At 49.0% G+C, this 3,764-nt stretch overlaps 1 long non-coding RNA gene across 1 annotated transcript; it reads left to right on the top strand.

Moving 5' to 3' along the window:
- The first annotated feature begins 456 nt into the window (after positions 1–456).
- LOC124513881 (uncharacterized) lies at positions 457–861 on the top strand. The gene is made up of 2 exons (XR_006962541.1): positions 457–536; positions 649–861. It is a non-coding gene; the product is annotated as an uncharacterized LOC124513881 (long non-coding RNA).
- The last annotated feature ends 2,903 nt before the right edge of the window (positions 862–3,764 follow it).

A 3,764-nucleotide genomic window follows, 5' to 3' on the forward strand; every position in this document is an offset into this window, starting at 1 on the left:
TCAATGTTTGCCTGGGCCTCAGGGTAGAATCCAAACTCTCTCTCAAGGCCTAGAGGCTCCCGGTGATCTGACCCCAGCTTCCGCCTTCAGCCCCGTTCCCTCATCACCCCTTCCGTCAGCACCCTCTCCTGCCACCACCCACCGAACACGTCCCCTTTCTGCACTTACTTCCACACAGAGTGACTTTCAGTTCCATCAAGTCTCCCAGCTTTCCCGCGACCGGGCCTCTTTGCAGGCCTCTGCCCAGGATGTGAACGTGCCCCTTCTTCCTTCTGCCTAGGATGTGAACGTGCCCCACTCGGTGCCCCGGACCTGAGTCCTCCGCAGCCCGCGGGGCTCAGCGGGCTCTTCCTCGGCCCCTCCCCCATCAGGGCAGGACTTCGTGCCTTCCCGGCCGCATTGGAGGCTGCGACTGTCTACACTCACCTGCCGCACCGTAGGCCGTGAGCCTCTGAAGACTGGAGTCTGTGGATGTGGCTCATCTCCGCAGCCCAGCACCCAGCACCCAGCCCTGCGGGTCTGCCTCATCGCCCGTGGTGCGTGTTTGTGGGAGGAACAAGTGGAAGTTGGAGGCAGGTGACCTTGAATCTAGAGCCACAGCCCTACTGATTAAACCAATAATCTTTTTTTTTTTTTTTTTTTTTGTAGCTCATTGCCCTTCCGTTCCCATGCCCCGTGGAAACATTTTTGTTCTCTAACGAATACCCTATCAGATGTACATGTCGAGAGTTACAAATGTGTCACTAGAAGTTCATGACTTTTGAACCAGTTTCCTCATTTTAAGTGGAAGGAAACCGAAGTCCCCAAAGCTGAAGTGATTGTTCGCAGCAGGCCCGTTGTAGCGATAAAACTGGGACCAGACCTCAGATTTCTTCTTCTTCTTTTTGTAACAGTTTATTTATTTAGGAGTCTCTACACCCAATGTGGGGTTCAAACTCATGACTCTGAGTCTAAGAGTCACATGCTTCTCTGACTGAGCCAGCCGGGTACCCCTAGATCTCGGATTTCTTGCTTCTAGTACTCTATCACCTCTCCTACGCCATGCGGTGATGGATTAAAGGTGACCCTGAGTTCTTTGATACTCTTCCTGACAGTGAGCTCTGTATCCCCTTCCCTTGAATCCACGTGGGTTCTGCAACTGCTCAGACCAATAAAGTAGAGCAAAAGAGATATTCTGGGCAGAGCCCAAACTGAAAACGTAGGGTCCCTTCTAAACACTGATTAAGAATTTCAAGATGGCGAGGTGGCCCCGTGACTCAGTTCATAGAGCATGTGACTCTTGATCTCAGAGTCATGGGTTCGAGTCCCATGTTGGGTGTAGAGAATGCTGAAAAAATGAAATAAACTTTAAAAAAATAGAATATTTCGGGGGCACCTGGGTGGCTCAGTCGGTCAAGTCTCTGACTCCGGCTCAGGTCATGATCTCCCGGTTCGAGAGTTCGGGCCCCGTGTCGGGCTCTGTGCTGACAGCCCGGAGCCGGGAACCTGCTTCGGATTCTCTGTCTCCCTCTCTCTCTGCCCCTCCCCAGCTCGCATTCTGTCTCTATCTCTCTCTCAAAAACAAAAACAAATCAAAAATTTAAAAAAAAGAAAAAAATTTTTTGAAAGAATTTCAAGATGGCAGAGAAGCAGCGCCCCGTGTGACTGCACAGTCTGTGTGCCCATGAACATGCCAGTTTCAGGGCTCAGGTCGGAAGAAACCGGCAGCGGCTTCCAGTTCCCATTTCTTGGAACGTTCAGTCAAGCCAGATGCCATGCAGTCAGCTGCCCTGAGATCACCACGCTGCGAGAAGCCCAGGCTACACGGAGAGGCCCTGGAGGATGAGATGCCACGTGCAGAGGAACAGACCGAGGAGCGCCAAGGTGCTCAGCACGTGAGCGTCGGGGTTCACAACAATCACCCCAAGATGTGCCACTTTCGCGTGCGGATTCGTTCAAGCTGAAAGCAATCAAGGCCCAAAAGACTCAGGAAGAGGGGCGCCTGGGTGGCTCAGTCGGTTGGGCGTTGGACTTCAGCTTAGGTCATGGTCTCACAGCTCATGGGTTCGAGCCCTGCATCAGGCTCTGTGTTGATAGCTCAGAGCCTGGAGCCTGCTTCGGATTCTGTCTCAGTCTCTCTCTGCCTCTCCCCACTCACGCTCTGTCTCTCCCTCTCTCAAATATAAATAACAATTTTTTAACAAAGTAAATGTGAGTTCAGAATACTTCCCTTGGCCCCTAGGAATACTTCTCTGTCGTTGCACCTATAACACCGTATGAAAATTAATTGTCTGTGTGTCTGTTTCCTTGACTAGATCAATGTTTTTCAAACTGTGGATGCAACCTATTAACGGGTTATGAAATATATGTATTTTTTATTAAAATTTTTTTTAATGTTTTATTTATTTTTGACAGAGAGAGAGACAGAGCATGAGCAGGGGAGGGGCAGAGAGAGAGGGAGACACAGAATCCAAAGCAGGCTCCAGGCTCTGAGCTGTGAGCACAGAGCCCGACGTGGGGCTCGAACTCACAGACCGCGAGATCATGACCTGAGCCGAAGTCGGACGCTCAACCGACTGAGCCACCCAGGTGCCCCGAAATATATATATATTTTTAATTTTTGTTAATGTTTATTTATTTTTGACAGAGAGAGAGACAGAGCATGAGTGGGGGAGGGGCAGAGAGAGAGGGAGACACAGAATCCGAAACAGGCTCCAGGCTCTGAGCTGTCAGCACAGACGCGGGGCTCGAACTCATAAACTGTGAGATCATGACCTGGCCGTCGGACACATAACCAACTGAGCCACCCCGGCGCCCCTGAAATATATTTTTAATGAGATAGAATAACATAAAAATATGAGTATGTGTTGCACACAACCAGTATTATATCTAGAAACTTGCAGGTGTGTGTGTGTGTGTGTGTGGCTATTGGACTACACTGTGAGAGCCCTCAGTGCGGTGTCCGTGCTTAGCCTATTCACCACTATATCCCCAGCAGCCGGCCCATTGTTTGACACATGTAGATGTTGTATAAATATTTGTTAAATGAATAAATGTTATTCTTGACATTTCCTATTCAGAGATGAACCTCCTCATCTTCTTGGGACCCTTTACTGGTTCCTAACAATCCTGGGCTCCAGACTTCTACTCCCTCCGTAAAGCAGGGAGTCTTATAGCAGTTTATTTATTACCCATTCGTTTTCAAATTTTAGTTTTCAGTTTGCACCTAAATATCTACACCAGTGTGAGCTTTCTGTTAACTGCCTGCTGATACAGAAGCTGTTCATCCCCTCCCCAATCCAGTCAAAAACTAAAGAAGGAAGCAAAGGAAGGAAGCGGAGAGGGAGGGAAGGAGGGAGGGAGGGAAGGAAGGAAGGAAGGAAGGAAGGAAGGAAGCCGAGGGAAGGGAAGGGAAGGGAAGGAAAAGAAAGAAGAAAAACTATGTTACAGGTTTACTCTAGGAACTCTTAAAGATGAATTGCTACCATTTACTAAGTCTGAACAATAGACCAGATATTTTTTTAAATTTAAGTTTATTTATTTATTTTGAGAGAGACAGAGAGAGCAAGAAGGGGAGGGGCAGAGAGAGAGAGGGAGAGAGAGAATCCCAAGCAGGCTCCGCGCTGTCAGTGTGGAGCCCGATGTGGGCTTGAACTCACGAACCGTGAGATCAAGACCTGAGCTGAAACCAAGAGTTGGACGCTCAGCCAACTGAGCCACCCAGGCGTCCCCTGACCAGATATTTTTGATATACCATCTCATTTAATTGTCGCAGCAAGTCTGTA

Source organism: Lynx rufus, unplaced genomic scaffold, assembly GCF_022079265.1.
Source record: "Lynx rufus isolate CCGP_SWC_20201006 ecotype Redwood Valley unplaced genomic scaffold, mLynRuf1.p SCAF_19, whole genome shotgun sequence".
NCBI classification, from domain to species: domain Eukaryota; kingdom Metazoa; phylum Chordata; class Mammalia; order Carnivora; family Felidae; genus Lynx; species Lynx rufus.